The sequence below is a fragment of the Carlito syrichta genome, unplaced genomic scaffold, assembly GCF_000164805.1.
Source record: "Carlito syrichta isolate Samal-C Ts95f unplaced genomic scaffold, Tarsius_syrichta-2.0.1 Scaffold305656, whole genome shotgun sequence".
NCBI classification, from domain to species: Eukaryota; Metazoa; Chordata; class Mammalia; order Primates; family Tarsiidae; genus Carlito; species Carlito syrichta.
Window position 1 is genome coordinate 234,962 of NW_007249752.1, and position 20,038 is coordinate 254,999.

The 20,038-nt window shown below is 43.6% G+C and overlaps 1 protein-coding gene across 4 annotated transcripts in view; it reads right to left on the reverse strand.

The window, feature by feature from the left end:
* Positions 1–20,038, reverse strand: part of DAPK1 (death associated protein kinase 1) — a 219,781-nt gene that overhangs the window by 172,795 nt on the left and 26,948 nt on the right. The window lies entirely within an intron of this gene.

Here is a 20,038-nt window from a genome sequence, read left to right on the forward strand (position 1 = left end):
GGCTCAGCCTGTCATCCCGCACCTTTGGGAGGCTGAGGTGAGTGGATTGCCTGAGCCTGCGGGTTCGAGACCCGCCTGGGCAGGCAAGACCTCATGTCTACAATAAAAAAAAAAAAATCAGCCGGGTGTGGTAGCGTGCGCCTGTAATTCCGGCTACTCGGAAGGCTGAGGCGGAAGGGATTGCTGGAGCCCAGCAGGTCGAGGCTGCGGTGGCTGGGAGCGGCCACTGCACTCCAGTCTGGGCAACAGAGTGAGACTCCAACTCAAAAAAAAAAAAAAAAAAAAAGAAGAACTACATCTTAAAATTGTTGGCTCTACCACATTCAGCCTCACCACAAGAAAGTTCACTTTGATCAGTGTAAGTCAACTTCCCAGCCAAGGAGCTGAAGTGGATTAGTCAACCCTTGGTGCTAGGTGGAGTACTGAGTATGTGTAAGTACTACAAAAAAACAAAAACACTTCTTTTACATTTTTTGAGGATGCAGCAAAATGGTCCATCTTACAGGAACACGAGGGATCACACTAGATGTAGCATCTTCAGAAACCCGTGAGGCCAAAGAACCCCCTGTTTCTTTTCTTTTCTTTCTTTCTTTTTTTGGTTTGTTTTTGTTTTTGCTTTTGAGGCGGAGTCTCATTCTTTTGCCCAAGCTGGAAGGCTGGAGTGCAGTAGCATTATGACAACTTCACCACAGCCTTGACCTCGTGGACTCAGTAATCCTTCTGTCTCAGCCTTCCAAGTAGCTGGGATTACAGGAATGCACCCCAACACCCAGCTAATGTTGTATGTGTTTGTGTGTGTGGTGCATGCGAGTGTGGGGAGACGAGATCTCATGTTGCCCAGGCTGGTTTTGAACTTCTAGCCTCAAGTTATCTTCCCGCCTCAGCCTCCCAAAGTGCTGAGATTACAGGCATGAGCCACTGCTCCTGGCCTAAACCCCCTATTTCACAGCGAAATGTTTTGCCCAAGGTCACTGGCAGGGACAAAGCTAAACCTTCTGATTGATGTCTGTCTAGTACGTGTATATTTTTTCCCAGTATGTTCCGCATTCACTTAACATTGAGAGAAACGAATGAATTGCTTAGAGTTCTTGCTCGTGGTCTACTAATCCTCCAGTACTGTGCATATTTTAATTAAAGCAGCCATTAAGATCTCTTCATCCCAAGTAACTGCTGGAGTTGAGATTATTAACAACAGTTTAGCTGTTGGTTCAGGAACCCTTTCTAAAGCTCATTAAGCGCTTCCTAACACCGCACCAGGGAGTCTGGTCTGCAAGGAGAAGTAGGGAGGCCAACCTACCAGAAACCTGGATTTCCTGAATACGTGGTGTTAAGCATTTTGGCAGCCGGTCTGACAGCCTCTGCTCTCAGGACTTCCACCCCAGGACTTTGCAAAGTAGCTGACAGTATCTTCCAGATAGGAAGGCAAACTTGAAAAGCAATCTATTAAATATGGAAGTAAGCTTGAGTGCATGGGGACACCACCCACAGTACCGAAGATGGCTTTGTCCTCAATGGCCTTGTCTGCGAGAGGCTCAGCACTGGGCCGCAAAGGTGCTTGGAAGCAGAGCTGTATCACTGCTTCCTGTTGGGGCGAGAAGACCAAATTAAGATCTTCCCTTTTCAATTGCATCCTCTCGGAAAGCACCTTCCCTCCTGCATTTTGAATACTGGTGGGGAAATGAGCTTTATGTCCATCTTAAACGACCCCTTTAAAACGACTATTATTTATTTCTCCCACATCCCCCGTTTGCAGCCTTATATACATAATCCACCTCACCAGTGAGAGCCCAAGGGACAGGACAACCTGCAGAGACTACCCAAGTCCTGCCATTAAAAACAAATGTTTTTGGCCGGGCTCAGTGGCTCAGCCTGTAATCCCAGCACTTTGGGAGGCCGAGGTGAGTGGATTGCCTGAGCCTGAGGGCTCGAGACCCACCTGGGCAAGTTGGCGAGACCCCATCTCTACAATAAATCAAAAACTCGCCGGGCATGGTAGCGTGTGCCTATAGTTCCAGCTACTTGGAAGGCCGAGGCGGAAGGATCGCCGGAGCCCAGCAGGTCGAGGCTGTGGTGGCCAGGAGCATGCCACTGCACTCCAGTCTGGGCAACAGAGTGAGACTCCAACTCAAAAAAAAAAATGTTTTTCACAAATGTTGTAACACATGTTACAGTCACTAACAACATCCCCAAAATGATGATTTTCTGAAAGGCGCAGTGTTTTAGAAGGAATATGAGACAAATTTTCTGATGTGTGTATGCATATGTTAGTGTATATACAAAATTGTGTACAAGTTTGTATGCATATATATACACACACACATACATACACACTTACATATCCTCAAGTATCATATATTCTTGAGCATGAGATCCATGATCATTTTCTATAATATCTAAAAATGAAAATCTGGCCAGGAGTGGTGGCTCACACCTGTAATCCCACCACTTTGGGAGGCCAAGGTGGGAGGATCCCTTGAGCCCAGGAGTTCGAGGCCACCCTAAGCAACACAACATGACTTCATCTCTACAAAAAAAATAAAAAACTTAGCTGGGCATGGTGACAGGCACCTGGAGTCCCAGTTACTCAGGAGACTGAGGAGGAAGCTCATCTGAGCCCAGGAGGTTGAGGCTGTGGTGAGCCATCATTGTGTCACTGCATTCCAGACTGGGTGACAGAGTGCGATCCGACTCAAAAAAAGAAAAGAAAAGAAAAGAAAAGAAAAATCAGGTGTGCTGATTTATTTTCATTGTCAAAAAACATTTTTTAACTGAAAATCATGACAGAGGTTTAACTGAGTTAGTGGAACTGTGGGTGAATTTCCCTGTTTTTCTAAAATTTGGGGAATGAATTATATCATTAGTGTTTTTTTAAGTGAAGTATGTAAAGTATTCATATACTTAACCAAGTATGTTCTTCTGAAACTTAATCTGGAATAATCTCATGAATAGAATCCCTGCCTTCCAGGGAATTATATATCTACGGCTTCTACCTTTATTATCTCAACACGAGCTTGTTTTCAACCATGACAGACTGCTAATTAAGACCACATGAAGTCTTCTGAGTCCTCAATCCTTAAAACTGTAGCATAACATTATAATAAACAAACTCCAAGCACACAAACTAGAATGCATTGAATCTAGATATTTAACAAGTGAGTCTTTTCTATTTTCCCCACATCTTTATCACTTTATCCAACTCACAAATTACACGGTCAAACAATGCGATGCTGAAGAAAACAGCTATTAAAAGAAAACTCAGATCAGGACAAATGATTTATTTGCTGAAAGCTCCATGAAATGAAAAGATACTCCTTTATTTTGGCCAGTTGTGTTGTTTTTATTAACTATGTGAGAATCCACCTATCTACCTCCAGAAAACATTTATTAGCAATGCATTTTAAAGAAACTGACAGCAGGTGTGATGGCTGACGCCTCTAATTCCAGCATTTTGGGAGGTCAAGGAGGGATGATCACTTGAGCCCTGGCATCTGAGACCAGCCTAGGCAACATAACAAGACCTTGTCTCTACAAAAAGCCAAAAAAAAAAAATAGCCAAGTGTGGTGGTGTACGACTGTAGTCCAAGTTACTCAGGAGGCTGAGGCAGAAGGATCACTTGAGCCCAGGAGGTTGAACTCGCAGTAAGCCATGAGTATGCCACTGCACTCCAGCCTGAGCAACAGAGTGAGACCCTGACTCGAAAAAAAATTTTTTTAAATTATTTTCATTCCTGTGTGAGATTTAGGTTGGGAAGAAAAACTTAGAACAGATTTCTGTGATACAAATATCACATGAACTTGGGTAAAGAGAGAACAGTTCAGTGACAAGCTCCTTCATTAATTCAACAATGATTTATAATGTTATTCCTAAGAATGAAAAGATGATTAAGACACAGGTTTCCTTGAAGAGGCTCATACAGAAAGGAGACAGAGAAGTGAGCAATTGCATTGCAGTATGATGTGTATAAAAGAAATAATTAACTATGGTCCCAGGGATACCCCTATCAACAATAATTATTCATCTTAGTGAACTGATTTAAAAGGATACCTTTCAAGACCCCTAATGGATGCCTATAGCCACAGATAACACTGAACCCTACATATATATTCTTTTTTCCTGTGATGAAGTTTAATTTATAAATAAGGCACAGTAAAAGATTCACAGCAATAGCTAATAATAAAATAGAACAATTATAACACCAACTAATAAAAGTTACATGAATGTGGTATCTCTCTGTAAATATCTTACTGTACTGTGGATCTTAGCAACTTCTGCATACAATTTTAAAAATTTCCTTATTAAGTAAAAAAAATTTCTTTCTTTCTTTTTTTTTTTTTTTTTGGAGTTGGGCTCTCACTCTGTTGCCCAGGCTTAAGTGCAGTGACGTGATTCCAGCTCACCACAGCCTCAACCTCTGGAGTAGCTGGGACTACAGGCGTGCGCTACCAAGCCAGGCTAATTTTTTTCAATGTTTTGTAAAGACAAAGACAAGGTCTCGCTATGTTGCCCAGGTTGGTCTCTAAACTCCTGGGCTTAAACTGTTCTGCTGCCTTGGCCTCCCAAAGTGCTAAGGTTACAGGCATGAGCCACCACAGCGTGCCTTTCACCTTTTTAATTAAAGGAAGCACTTCACGCCTTCTCTTTGGCATATCCAAATTGCTAGCAACACTACTCTTATGCGTTAGGGTCATTATGAAGTGAAATAAGGGTAACTTGAACACAAGCACTGCGATACCACGACAGTCTGGTCACCCAGACTGTCTGATCACCCAGAAGCTTATGGGCTGGGAGCACAGAATGCATGAAGATGCTGGACAAAGGGAGGGTTCGTGTCCCGGAAGGGGTGGGACAGCATGAGATTTCATTACGCTACTCAGAATGGTGACAAATTTTAAACTCTTGAATTGTGTATTTCTGGAATTTTCCATTTAATATTTTTGGACTGAGGCTGACCACGGGTAACTTTAACCATGCAAGGAAACACCACAGAAAAGAGGGGGATTTCTGTATTCAGTTTTCACAAGCACACATAATCTGTACATCTTAAACTATACATCTATACATCGTCAATTACACATTTATACATCTCAAACTTCAGTAATTGCCTTAATATAATGCTCATCAATTTTAAGGCTTAATTTAAGCTAACACACACAGAGTATTCATAAAAGGCCACATCTATAAAAGTGTAAACACACACACACACACACACACACACACACACATAAAAAAATCCAACATGGCTGTTTAGCCTATTTCTTTGAGTCCAGACAAATTTACTATCTAACAAGCACAAAGATTCATCGCAACTAAAGACTCAAAAACACTTAGTTTTAAAAGGAGTTAAAATTTATTTTTGAAAATGTCAATAAACTGTTTATAAAACGGAAACAGTTTTTTGTGGTTTGTAATTTGCCTTCTAAAAACGCAGATAACATTTAATGTTAGCCAGATGAAGTTCTGTTTTTTTTGTTTTTTGTTTTATCTCTTGCAGTTTCCTTTTTAAAATGTGGGCGATTCCTGTAGAATTGATTAGCAAGAAAACAACTGCACAGAAAGTCACTCACATCAATACTGGGTTTCCCTGAGGTGAACAGAAGGATGTGGATTTTCTGAGCACAGATCTGCAAAATAAACCAACACACACATCTACACACCTACAGACATCTACATCTATAACTGAGAAATGACTGGATATTTACCATAATTCTCTTTAGGTAGTGGGATTATTGGTTTTTAGTGGGTTTTTTCCCCCCAATGGAGATTATTACTTTAAAATCAGGGAGAAAAATCTCTCTTTAAGAAAAAATCAACTCCAAGAAGGCAAATGCCCAAGTGATTTTCAGCGCCATTATTTGGCTCAATCATTAGGCTATACTTGAGTGGGAAATTAACATCTTAAATTTCCTCTGAAAAGATCCCACAACTATAGTCTTAGGAAATTCATTTAAACAATGACATTGAGATTGTAACTTTAGCTTTAATTAGAATCCTTTTGACCCTAAAGTAAAAATGGGAGGATAGGAAAGCCTTCAAGCCATCTGCTGAGTTACAAAGCACTTGGGACCAGTAAAACAAATGTAATTCCTATGGGATGGGATAAAAAGCCGGCAGCCACCACTTCATAAATGAGAGCACCCTGCTCTCCACCCCGGGGCTCCACTATCTGATGTCTGTAGCTGCAGAGGTTTGACCCTAAGAGGCTGCTCCTTCCTCGGTCTCAGAACCAATCTGGTCCTCACCAAGACTTTTTTCGAACTTTATAGCTTCACACTCTATACCATCTGCTGCTTCCAGAAATCCTTTCGTTGAAGAGCAGAGCGTAAGAAATACATCCTTCATGGCCTTCTCCACTGCACCTTCTGAAAACACACACACACCACATATGCCACACGCATATATACACACTTAGCCATATACATCACACACGCCACACATCTACAATGCCACATTTCACATATACACGCATACACCATACATATCACATATTCCACAAACACACCACAAACACACACATTATACATTCAAGCCACATGTACACACCATATGCATCACGTACACCACACATATATATACACACCTTATATATCACATACGCCACATCTGCACAATACCACATTCCACATATACATGCATGCACCATACATACTACATACTCCACCGACACATGGCACACACACACCACATCCATGCCTCACATAACACATTATATACATCACATATGCCATAGATATATACACACCATATATATCACATACACTGCACATCTACACAATACCACATTCTACATATACACAGCATATACTATTTATATTACACACTCCACAGACACATGGCACACACACACCACACATTCATGCCACATGCACACACCATATACATCACATACACCACACACATATATACACACCTTATATATCACATATGCCACATCTGCACAATACCACATTCCACGTATACATGCATGCACCATACATATTACATACTTTGCCGACACATGGCACACACACACACACCACATTTATGCCTCATGCACACATTATATACATCACATACACCGCCCATATATACACACCATACATATATACACACCATATGTATCACATACACCGCACATCTACACAATACCACTTTCTACATATACAGGGTATACCATACATATTACACACTCCACAGACACATGCCACACATACACACACCACACATTTATGCCACATGCACACACCATATACATCACATACATCCACAGACACATGCCACACATACACACACCACACATTTATGCCACATGCACACACCATATACATCACATACATCCCACACATACATACACATACTCTATATATATCACACATGCCACACATCTACACAATACCACATTCCACCCACACACACATCCACAATATATATTACATACTCCACACACACACACCATGCACACACACACCACACATTCATATCCCACACACACCATATACATCTCACACTACACACACCACACACAAAAACCACACATACAATACACAAATAAGTACGCATACCATTCACATCACACACACTACACACATATACACCCACCCAAGCCCATACCACACCCAGAAACCTCGCCCTGCACATCCAGCCTATCGGCAAAGCAAGTCACACATGCACCCAATGGAAGCAGGTATTGACGCACCTGCAGAGCGCGTCCAAAGCACAGGAAGACTTCATTCCTCCAACAGAAAGGGTTTCAAAATAAAATTTAATTTAAAACAACTACTATTGCTCAGCTGGTAAAACTAACATCACTGCTTCACTAGAAACATATTAAGTGATTGGGCTAATTAAAATTCTCTCATATCCTTGGCTTGCTCGAGCCCAGGAGCTGAGACCAGCCTAGGGAACATAGCGAGACCTCATCTCTACAAAAAAAAAACAACAAAAAATTAGCTGGTAGCCGGGCTCGATGGCTCAGCCTGTAATCCTGCGCTTTTGGGAGGCTGAGGTGAGTGGATTGCCTGAGCCCGTGGGTTCGAGACCCGCCTGGGCAGGCGAGACCTCATCTCTACAATAAATCAAAAAATTAGCCGGGGGTGGTAGCACGCACCTGTAATTCCAGCTACTCGAAAGGCTGAGGCGGAAGGATCGCCCGAGCCCGGCAGGTCGAGGCTGTGGTGGTGGGGAGCGGCCACTGCACTCCAGTCTGGGCGACAGAGTGAGACTCCAACTCAAAAAAAAAAAATTAGCTGGTATGGTAGCACATGCCTGTAGTCCCAGCTACTCAAGAGGCTGAGGCAGGAGGATGGCCTGAACCCAAGAAATCGAAGCTGCAGTGAGCTGTGATTGCACCACTGCACTCCAGTTTGGGCGGCAGAGTGAGACCCCTCCTATCCTTGAATTGCGAATAAATTTATTGTTATTGTGCCTATTCAAGATAATAAAGCATTTAAATAAGAATAAAATACTTTCGAAGGGAATACCACTTGCCCTATACCCAAATGGCATAGGAAGAATAGCTATAAATGCGATAATTTGTGAAAGAGACAGAATAATACTAGTCTCATTTCAGGCTGACACAGGGAGATGGGAAAATCAGGTATTGATTTAAGTGCTTTATTTACTATTGCATTATTTATTGATGAAGTTCAAACGATTATGCCCAAAACATTTTTTGCAAGTCCCTCATGACTTGCAGGTTTTTTAAAAATGAATTCAACTGTCAGAATCTTTGGCTCTTGGTTTTAAAATCTGTACCGACAGATGAAAGCTTTAGTTATTTGGCATTTCCTGAGAGACGTGTCCGTGTCATGGGCCACTCGTGGGTCACATGCTTACTCACGCGGTGTCTTCGGGATATCTTCACTTGGAGACATGCGTTCAGTGACACCGTCTACCCTTGCTCATCCTGAGAACATGTCTGGTGCTCTCTGCACTAAGTGGGTCCAAGAACAAACCAGAAAACCTACTGAGACTTCCCCACATTGGAATTTCTACCACATATCCTTAACCCAGAGGCTGCAACTTTCGGAAAAGGGGCTGCTTTGGTGACACCAAACTGCTTCTGACCTCATAGTGCACCTTGGAAACAATGAAAAACATAAATTAATCCGTGGGCAAGTCCCATCCTACTTGGGAGGGGGAAGAAGCTGGAGCAGGTATAAATGACCCTATTTGGAAAAAAACAGTATCTTTTTTTTTTTTTGAGTTGGAGTCTCACTGTTGCCCAGGCTTCAGTGCAGTGGCACGCTCACGGCCACGGCAGCTTCGACTTCCTGGACTCAGGCGATCCTTCCGCCTCAGCCTTCCAAGTAGCTGGAACCACAGGTGTGCACCACCACGTCCGGCTACTTCTTTGATTTATTGTAGAGACGAGGTCTCACCAAGTTGCCCAGGCTTGTCTTGAACCCCTGGGCTCAGGCAATCCTCTTACCTCGGCCTCCCAAAGTGCTGGGATGACAGGCGTGAGCCACCCCAACCTGCCAACAGTGTCATTTTGTTTGTCACTACCAAGGTAACAACCTCTTGTGAAAATGTTAGAAAACTGATGAAAATGGAAAATGAAAATCTCCCAGATGTAACCCTCCACCTAAAGATCACCACCACAGGCCTTCTGGCTTATACCTAATTCTTTTCCCCCCCTATACATACAAACATAATAAGTTACCTTAGCCACATGTCTTGGGGGAAGAACATTTACAACACCACCACCTATTTTATTAAATTCATATATAGTTATCCAATAATTGTGTATAGAATCGGCGAAGAAAGTTTATGAATCTGCAAATCCTCTAAGATGTCTTGAATTATGTTCCTAAGGTAAAGAAATAAAACATGGCAGGACTACATATTTAAGTTAACTAGAACACAGACTATCACCTTTCTTGGAGAAAAAATTCATATTTATAGTCAATATTACATGAAAGGAGCATTACATATTTGATAACAAAGGAGACCTTCACACACGAGAACGCCAAGTTAGATGCAACTGAACCCTGTAAATTATTATATAATTTATAATATTAAATGCTGATCCCATTAGAACAAGTTTTCAAATATGTGACCTTTCAAAAAACAATTAAAACTTAGTAGGGCTTATAATTTTTATGTAACTTAATGCCAAGCATAGATTAGTTTCCTGTAAAATACTAGAATTAAGAACTAAAATAAATCTAAAAATCACTCGTGTGATACAGCATGCTCATAAGCATCTCTGTGCTGATTTTCTGCTTGATGAAGTCAAGAGAACAATAATCCCGGGTCCCTAAAACACAGGAAAGGGGGTGGCTAACGGAAATGCAGTTCTCAAGCCAGGGTTAACCACAGACAAGAGAGTTATTACAATAGGCAGAGCACGCCAGGATTTGCCTGGGGCCAGATACACACAGAGAACACAAAAAATGGATGGTGTGTGTCATCTGTTTATCCATTTACATCACGGGCTTCGAGAAGCTAAGATCTGTGGAAGGGGATTTATCCTTTAATCTTCTGAATAACATGCTTTCTAAAAAGCGCTCTTCCTATCGATAAAACATTTGTACCAGTCGAATCAATTTGAGAGATCCAATCAAGGAAGGACATCTCACACTTCTAAAATAAGGGAACCTAAGAGAAAGGTATTTCAACCAAAGTTATTTTACCTGTCCCAACAATATCTACCAACAAGAACACTGAATATACGTAAAGTTGTTTTTGCTGATCCCCAGGTTGGAAATGAAATCCCAGCTATGGCGTCCTACCAATAACTCAAGATAAACTCAGTGGAAAGTAAACATCTATGGAGGGTCTGTTTGGGAGTCAGTATTGTGTGAGGGGCTTTGGAGGATCCAATGAAATGTCTAACCGAGTACCTTTACCCTTTGGGAGGGGCAGACACTGTCCATTAAAACATTTCCAAGTCAAACCAGTTGAATAGCCTTACAGCATCAAAAAAAAAAAAAAAAAAGTCGAAATAAGCCACATGTGTAGCATATAGCACAATGTCCATATACTGAAAAGTGTCTTAAATTTTTAAAAAATCTGCTAAGGCCGGGCTCGGTGGCTCAGCCTGTAATCCCGAGCCTTTGGGAGGCTGAGGTGAGTGGATTGCCTGAGCCCGCGGGTTCGAGACCCGCCTGGTCAGCGAGACCTCATCTCTACAGTAAATCAAAAAAATCAGCCGGGCGTGGTAGCGCATGCCTGTAATTCCGGCTACTCGGAAGGCTGAGGTGGAAGGATCGCCGGAGCCCAGCAGGTCGAGGCTGCGGTGGCCAGGAGCGGCCACTGCACTCCAGTCTGGGCGACAGAGTGAGACTCCAACTCAAAAAAAAAAAAAAAAATCTGCTAAGAAATTCCCACAGGATCATGGTGGGAGTCAATACTCCTCAAGATAAGTGCTTTAAAATTGCAAAGCACTGGCCAGACAAGGAAGTTCACGCCTGTAATCCCAGCACTTTGGGGGGCCATGGCGAAAGGATCACTGGAGCCCAGGAGTTTGAGACCAGCCTGGGCAACATATCGAGACCCTGTTATCTAGAAAAAAATAGTAATAAGCTGGGCACAGTGGCGTGCACCTTTAGTCCCAGCTACTTGGGAGACCGAGAGGATTGTCTGAGCCCAGGAGGTCGAGGTTGCGGTGAGGGGTGATCATGTGAGAACTTGACTCAAAAAAAAAAAAAAAACCAAAAAAAAAAAATTGCAAAGCACTATGTAAATATATATATTCACACAAGCCTTAAGGAGAGGGACCTGAGAAATTCTGTGGAGAAAATGAATGCACACTTGGACCAATTAGAGATTAATCATTCTTATCACAAAAGGATCCCTTGATCAAAATGTTCCTCACTTGATCATCAAAAGCTTCCTTCAAGTAGCAGGTTGCCTAATGGCTTTCAAACCTGCTCCCAGCCATGGTCAGTTCCCCACAGGTGCGAGTACGTTCAGCCTGGCTTGGTCTATAGTCTTTTACCTCCAGTCAGCTGGAGCTGCCTGTGAAAACAGGGACACTCCTTCTCCTGCCTGGATACACTCTCCTGGAGAGCATAAGCATGTTGTGAAATGAAAGATGTCAAAGACTTCAGCACCTCTAATTTCACAATACTGTTCTGGTGTCCAAGTACTGCCAAATGTAAGTCTCCCAGTTGCTTCTCAAAGACTCCATTACTTTAAGGACAATTTCATTCTTTTATTTTGCATATAGACACATACAGACACAGATATGTGTGTGTATACACAAAATTTACACTGTGTGTATGCATATTCCCACACACCTATTTTTTAAACCCGGGCTTTAACCAGACTATATCCTTCTGTTTGTTTCCATCTGCTTTTAACCTGTCCCTGTTATTCCATTCAGGGAATAAAAACATTCCACATCCTTCAGACAATGCCTAATCAACAGTGGAAATAAAAATAAATCACAGCTGCAACATACTAATGTCTGCAAAATTATTTTAAAATGCATCAAAATTGAGAAGGATGGATGGATAGTAATGTGATAAAGAAAATACAGAAAAAATGTTGGTAATTGTAGACTCTAGGTGGAGGGCAAATTGATGTTTGCTATACAGCTCTATCAACTTCTCCGTATGTTTAAAACTTTTCATCATAAAATGCTGAAAGAAAAGAAAGAGATGGTAGAAGAGGAGGAATGAGGTTTTCTCTCTCTCAAAGCACCATAGGGCTCTGTCTATGTTGGGTATTCAACAGTTCACACACTCTTTCATTGTCTAGCATCTTCAGACTTTTATAGGAGGGAGATATGAAAAGTGCTATTAGGCCGGGCGCAATAGCTCACGCCTGTAATCCCAGCACTTTGGGAGGCCAAGGCGGAAGGATTGTTTGAGGTCAGGAGGCCAAGACGAGCCTGGGCAACACAGTGAGACTCCAAGCTCTACAAATTAAAAAAAAAAATTTAAGTGCTATCAAAATAAGAATTGTAACATTACAATATAAATAAAATAAATTTAACACATTTTAGATCTCAATTTTTTTTGGAGGGGGGTCAGAGTCTCACTCTGTTGCCCAGGCTGGAGTGCACTGGCACGCTCAAGGCCACCACAGCCTCGACCTGCTGGGCTCAGGCAATCCTTCTGCCTCAACCTTCCAAGTAGCCTGGAACTACAGGTGTGCACCACCACACCCAGCTAAATTTTTTGATTTATTGTAGAGATGAAGTCTTGCCAAGTTGCCCAGGCTGGTCTCAAACCCCTGGGCTTGGGCAATCCTCTCGCCTCCGCCTCCCAAAGTGCTGAGATTACAAGTATGAACCACAGCACCAGGCCAGATCTCAAATTTTTTAAAAGCCAAAGGATAAAGGTACAACATGCCTAACCTAACAATATAAAACAGGGGTTGGTAAACTTCTCCTATAAAGGGGTAGACTGCAAATATTCTCAGTTTTGAAAGCCACACAATCTCTGTCGCAACGACTCAGCCCTGCCATTGCAGCCTTAAAGCAGTCAGAGACCAAACAAACGGGTATGGCTGCGTGCCAATAAAACTATATTCATATAGATACTGAAATATGATTACCATATGATTTTCACATGTCAGAAAATACTGCTCTTTAAAAAAAAAAAATGTTTCCCCAACCATTCTTAGAACATGAGCTGTGTTTAAAAAATGCAATGGACCAGACTTGGCCTTGGAGTTTGCCAATCCCTGGAGTGAAAACCACAGGAGCCTGGTGATGTCCAGTCAATCACAGCGCCATGTGATTAACAACATGAGGAAATCGAAGGGTGTCATCAATCTCAATTTGGCCAGGAAGAGCTCAGGCCTACCTCAGCGCTAAAGCTTAGGAGCGTGTCTGTTGTTAACAGATGGTGCCTTACAAAGAACAAAACCAAGAGCCAGGCCTGTGAGCTCTCAGCGTTACCTTGAACACATCATCCAAAAAATGCCAGCCCGGGTAGCACAGAGGGGAAAACTACTGCAAAATAGGGAGTCCCTGTACTTTTCTCAGAACCGATACCCCTCGCTCGAACTGACCCTTCTTCCAATATGCTCCAATTCCAATATGCTCCAATATTCTGTGAATATTCCTTTATGTTAATAGCAAACAATAACATTTAACTTTCAGGCAACTGTTTTTTTTGGGTTTTTTTAAAAGTCAGTCAGGGATCTCACTCTGTCACTCAGGCTGGAGTGAAGTGGCATGTTCACAGCTGACTGCAGCCTCGACCTTCTGGGCTCAGGTGATCCTTCTGCCTCAGCCTCCCAAGTGGCTGAGACTACAGGCGCATAACACCACTTGTAGAGACAAGGCCTTGCTATGAGGCCCAGGCTAGTCTTCATACCCTGGGCTAACAATCCTCCCAGCCTCAGCCTCCCAAGGTGCTGAGATTACAGGCGTGAGCCATTGTGCCCAGCCCAGGCAATTAGCCTTTTAAGCTATGCACAGTAGATATCACCTCTATGAAACCCTGAGGAATGATTCTGGTTGTGACAATCCAATGCCTTCTGTTGGGGAGAGGGTCGTTTTTTTATTAGCATTAAACGGAAGCGGCTGCTCTTCTACCTTTATCTACTCATACTCAAGTCAACGTTTCAGCAAGGTTTGCACAGGTCTGAAACACAGCAGTCCCTGCTGTCCAGTGAATGCTCTCTCACTCACTTTTCCCGTCACCACTTGCAAAGCCTACCGGTACTCATGTCATAACCATTCTTTAGTCTGTTTGTTCTGGTTTCCCCCATTACAAAGTAATACATGTTCAACGAAGAAGACGCAGAAAAGTCCAAAGGAAAAATATTAGGCCTGTTTTCAACCATTGTTTCTCCTTTGAATGACCAAGCCAGAGACTGGTACCACCAGGAAAGAACTCCAGCCAGCTACTGGTAGTGGCATGGGACATAGGTAGAGAAGGCCAGCCCCCTACTCAGAGGGAACTTGGGCACAAGCCAAGATTTACACTGGGGTGGGAATAAAATGCCCACTAGCCCACTCCATGCAACAATGAAAAGAGCAGTGTCTTTTTTTCTGAATAACATTTCTGACAAAGAGCTCTCCCTAGTTCCCTTCTGACTTGAGAGAAAGGGTCAGATAGATACTTTATATCCATGCCTCTACTTGACTGTCCAAAGGGTAGGCATTTCTTAAACTCATCAGTCTCTATTTTTAAAAGGCCTGATGCTTAATGCTTGGCTCACAGCTGCTCCATCCCCCAGGAGAAAGAGACCACTTAAAACCCTCCTTTGAAGGGAAAACCCTCATGAATAAGGAGAGGTCGTTGGTCTGGCCCCAAAGACTACCTTTGTTCCAAGGAGGCTGACCTTCAAAATGGCCCCTGGAGACTTCCTCCGATGTTTGTTCCCACACCTGCGACAAGAAGGTTCCCCGCTGTGCATCCTTCATGTGGCTTCACCACATGCCACCCTGATAACACAAAGGGAAATCTTTCGGCTCATTCTGTCCGAAAATGTCAGAACACCCTAGGGTAGGGCTTAAAAATTAAATAGCGCGTCAATTTTTTTAAAGAGCCAACTTCATATTTCTCAAACAGAGGGAAATTATTCTAGAATTTCTGAAGAGACACTGTGGATAAAATAACTTTTCATTCATTATTAAAACTAAACGGGAGCTCATGGGGCTGCATGCTAACTTCCTCTTCCAATTTTAAAGTGAGTCCAGAAAAGCAGACAAATTATTTGAACTTTAGAGAAACTGAGATGGTTAACGTACTTGATATAAATTTCCCATCCAAAACAAACTTGAAATTAACCTGCAAGTTTAAAATCAAGGTACCTATAGAGGTCTAAATGCAAGAGCTGGTAAAGCAACCTGTGTTGGTAAGCTCTCAATTACCGCTTCTCCCAGACTTCTGATAACCAAGTGAAAGTGAAAGGCTCAAGGCCCAGCTCATTGCTGGCATTCTAGAAAACACTAAGTTGCTACATTGTAAGTGATGGAGAGTAGAATAATAACAGAATAATAGAGACAGCTGGGCGCAGTGGCTCACATCTGTCAACCCAGCACTTTGGGAGGCTGAGGCAGGATTGCTTGAGCCCAGGAGTTCGAGACCAACCTGGGCAACATAGCGAGACCTTGTCTCTTCAAAAAAATTTTAAAAATAGCTAAGTGTGGTAGCACGTGCCTGTAGTCCCAGCTACTCAGGAGGCTAGCAGAAGGGTCACCTGAGCCCAAGAGGTTAAGGCTGCAATGAGCTGTGATCAAGCTACTTGCACTCCAGCCAGGGCAACAGAATAAGACTGACTCAAAAACAAAAAACGAACACAAGAGGACCCACATAGGTTCTTGAAAAAAAAGAGAGGGACAAGATTAGGGTATGCTTTTTCCATGCCAAATACCAGAGGGGACAAGCTTAAAAAAATCATAACAGCAGTACTGCAGTAAGAACTCAGGCACATTCTCTCACGTAGTCTGCACAGATCTCTAAGGCAGTTCTCAGATCTCATTTTGCAGGTGAGGAAGTAGGTGCTGAGAAGTTGGGTAGCCCTCAGATCCTCCCCCACACGGAGCATTCTCGCGATATCTCACATTTAAAGGACCAGAGACAACAAGGAGGAGACTTTGAGCAGGAGACAGATCCCAGTACCACCGAGCAGTTCAAGGGGACAGCAGCCCGCCTCCCTGCACATCCCAGGCCAGCCTCAGTGAACCACCCTCAGTGCAGACAGTGCTTCCTGCAGATAAAGGGATGTCAGCCACAGTCCAGGTGCTGTTATAAAGCCCTGTCACCTCCTGGACCCTGGGCCCTTTCTCCAGCTTTGCAGTCAAGAAATGAACCTGGCCAGGCGCAGAGGTTCCCCCCTATCCCAGCACTCAGGGAGGCCGAAGCGAGAAGACTGCTTGAGACCAGGAGTTCAAGACCAGCCTAGGCAACATAGTGAGACTTCATCTCTACAAAAAAATCAAATGAACCAGATGTGGTGGCGTACTCCTATAGTCCCAGCTACTGAGGAGGCTGAGGCAAGAGGATTGCCTGAGCCCAGGAGGTTGAGGCTGTGGTGAGCCATTGGTCAAGCCACTACGCTCCAGCCTGGGTGACGCAGTAAGAACTTGACTCAAAACAGAAAAAAAAAAAAGAAAAAGAAATGAATACAAACTAATAACCAAAGAGTACGTCATGTAATCCCCAGAAATATGCAGATATTTACCTCGAAACTTTATTTTGAGTGCCTACCATGTGTCACTGTTCTGGATGCTGGGATAAAACAGACACAGATCTCTACCCAAAGAGTCATGGGCACGGTGACTCACGCCTGTAATCCCAGCACTTTGAGAGGCAGAGGCGAGAGGATTACCTGAGCCCAGGGTTCGAGACTGGCAACTTGGTGAGACTTTTCTCTACAATAAATCAAAAACTAGCTGGGCATAGTGGTGTGTGCCTGCAGTTCCAGCTACTTGAAAGGCTGAGATGGAAGGATCATCTAAGCCCAGCAGGTCAAGGCTGCAATGGCCATGAATGTGCCACTGCACTCCAGCTTAGGCGACAGAGTGAGACTCCGACTCAAAAAAAAGTCACAGAATAAATGACACCCTTAATTTGCAACATAAAAGACAAATTAGTAAGGCTATGACAGAAGTAATTTAGGAACTACTAAGTGCTGTCAGGAAAGCTGGGCAGAAAATGGGGTGTTGGCGGGGTGATGTGGCTCAAGCCTGTAATCCCAGCACTTTCAGAGGCTGAGGCGGGAGGATTGCTTGAGCCCAGAAGTTCAAGACCAGCCTAGGCAACATAGTGAAACCTCATCTTTACAAAAACTAAATAAATAAAGTCGGATATGATGGTGCACGCCCGTAGTCCCAGCGACTTGGGATGCCAGGTAGAAGGATCAACTGAGCCCAGGAAGTTGAGGCTGTGGTGAGCCATGATTTCATGATCATGCCACTGTATACTCCAGCCTGGCCAAAAGAGTGAGACCCAACGCAAAAAAAAAAAAAAAAAAAGAAAGAAAGAAAGAAAAAGAAAAAAGAAAATAGGGTATGGTGCAGGGTAAGAGATGGTTTTTATAGGAGGGTCAAGTTTGGCTTCACTGAGAAAGCGACATCTGAGCAAAAGTTTGAAGGAGTTGAGGGTTAACTCCATAGCTCTCTGGGGGAAAAGTACTCCAGAAAGAGGCAAGAAACAATGCACCATATCAATAAGCTTCCAGTGGATAAAGCATCAGCCTATCTACGCTCACTGAGTCTGATTAATACAGGCAAGTGTTCAAAATATGCTAGTCTTACACTATTCATTAGAATCAGTGCCTTTAGCATGTGGCTTGATGCATAGAACCCAACTGCATACGTATCTATCTCGATATATAGACACATATTTATATGAAATACTGTGGGATGCACATGTCTAACAAGTACGTTTCTGAAATTTAATTTTCCATTTCAAAGTCAGTAAAATGCAGCAGTAAAGGAGGATTAATGATTTCTGCATGCTGGCCAGTAAACAATCACCCGCAGACAAGGTCTTCACTGTAAGACCACTTCCGTACTAGGGTTTTCTCTCAGCTTCACATACGTGCTTCAAAGGGGAAGTACTTTAAACGTCACTTAAAGGAAAGGAGGATGTGAGATAACCACCTGGGGAAAGTCTCAATAATTCAACCAGGAACAACACAAGAAGAAGCTCAGTGTTTGGAAATCGTCCCAAGAAAACGTGAGGTTTGCGATTTGATGTATCTGTTAACGGAAGGCAATACTGCCGCACCCCTATTTAATTAAGTGATGTTCTAAGGCTTTGGGGATCTCTTGCCTGATCATCTTCCTTGTACACCTGGATGCAGAAAGCAAATTCCAGCAGATCCCAGCAGAACAGGCTCAAATTTGCGCTCTGCTGCAGCCGCTTTTGCCAGCGCAGTCTCTGCCTGAACAGAGCATGGTCACCGTGCACATCTGGTGAACAATGGTCGAGGCAGGAACACCCATGCAGTGCAGAATTGTCTTTCCTGGGTTTGCAGGCCCAGCAAGGTTGCAAAGATTGTTATGTGCTGGGGTTGGGAGAGGGTACAATCAGCCCCAGAGACCCAAGAGACCCATCCTAGAGAGGAGGACCTGGAGGGCAAGTGATCTGCCCAAGGACACAGAATCCTCAACAGTACACAAGTCAAGGGCAAAGGCAGAGTGCCCCCAGTGTTGCCTTTTCCCCCCCTATTTTCTTTTCTTCCTTGTTTTTTTTTAAAGACAGAATCTCCCTCTGTCACCCAGGCTGGAGTGAAATGGCTGTTACAGTCCACTACAGGTTCAAACTCCTGGGCTCAGGCTATCCTTCCACCTCAGTCTCTCGAGTAGCTGGGACTACAGGTGTGCACCACCACATCTGGATCTTTTTTTTTTTTTTTTGAGTTGGAGTCTCACTCTGTCACCCAGACTGGAGTGCAGTAGCCGCTCCCGGCCACCTCAGCCTCGACCTGCTGGGTTCCGGCGGTCCTTCCGCCTCAGCCTTCCGAGTAGCTGGAATTACAGGTGCGCGCTACCACGCCCAGCTGATTTTTTTATTTATTGTAGAGATGAGGTCTCGCTGCCCAGGCGGGTCTCGAACCCGCGGGCTGAGGCAATCCACTCACTTCAGCCTCCCAAAGGCGCGGGATTACAGGCTGAGCCACCGAGCCTGGCTTGGATCATTTTTTAAATTATTTTTTTTTGTAGAGAGAGTGGTCTCCCTATGTTGGCCAGTCTGGTCTTGAACTCCTGGACTGAAGTGATCCTCCCACTTCGGTCTCCCAAAGTGCTGGGATTACAGGCATCAGTCACTGCACTTGGCCTAAACTTTTTTTTCTTTTTAACTTAAAACGGTTGTCAGAATTTGGGGGACTTGCTACACACTTTCCATGTAGCTGGGATCATAGGCACATTGCCCAGCAACTGTTGGGTTTTTCTGTAGTCACTAGGAGACCAATTCTTTTTTTTTTTGAGTTGGAGTCTCACTCTGTCGCTCAGACAGGAGTGCAGTGGCCGCTCCCGGCCACCACAGCCTCGACCTGCTGGGCTCTGGCGATCCTTCCACCTCAGCCTTCCAAGTAGCTGGAATTAGAGGCATGCACAACCACGCCCGGCTGATTTTTTGATTTATTGTAGAGATGAGGTCTAGCTGCCCAGGAGGGTCTCGAACCCTCGGGCTCAGGCAA